Source organism: Palaemon carinicauda, chromosome 42, assembly GCF_036898095.1.
Source record: "Palaemon carinicauda isolate YSFRI2023 chromosome 42, ASM3689809v2, whole genome shotgun sequence".
Lineage (NCBI taxonomy): Eukaryota > Metazoa > Arthropoda > Malacostraca > Decapoda > Palaemonidae > Palaemon > Palaemon carinicauda.
The window spans coordinates 33,930,348-33,930,945 of record NC_090766.1 but is presented as its reverse complement, the minus strand read 5'-3'; positions in this window follow the sequence as shown (position 1 = coordinate 33,930,945).

The window sequence follows — 598 nt, the reverse complement described above, 5'->3', positions numbered from 1 at the left end:
TTAAAGGTCGTTCATGAATGGCAGAGGCGAGGGACATTGACAATGCCACTAAGCATAAATACAAATGAAAAGCACCCAAGCTAGGACCAGGGAGGGCCAGGCAATGGCTGCCGATAGTTCAACAGGTAGAATAATAGGCTCCCCAAAAATACCCATCCTTATCTCACAAGGATGACAAGGTTGCAGACACTACAAGAAACTATCGAGTATGAACTACCTCGAACACCAGTCCTGCAGATCGCCATGCAGGGACGTTACCAATAGCCTACCACAAACCTAATCCTGCTAATGATATTCAGTTTCTGATTTCAGTTTTGAAACCACCACATTGATAAAACGGAGGAATGGGTGAAGGGAAATATTGAAATTGAAGAAAAATAAAAAATTCTCAGTCTGTTGTCTTTTCTCACAGAAGATAACAAATAGACGAAAAGTTTCCATGATAAGAAAACGTGGTGATCAGGGGGGGGGGGGGGGGATTGGAGCCTTGGGTGGAGGAGTCGCTTTCATGACACTCGAATGTAAACAATGGATTCAAAAGATAGGCAGGTTTGAACGAAACTTTACCTCAAAGTTTAAACGAAGTGTGTGTGTGAGA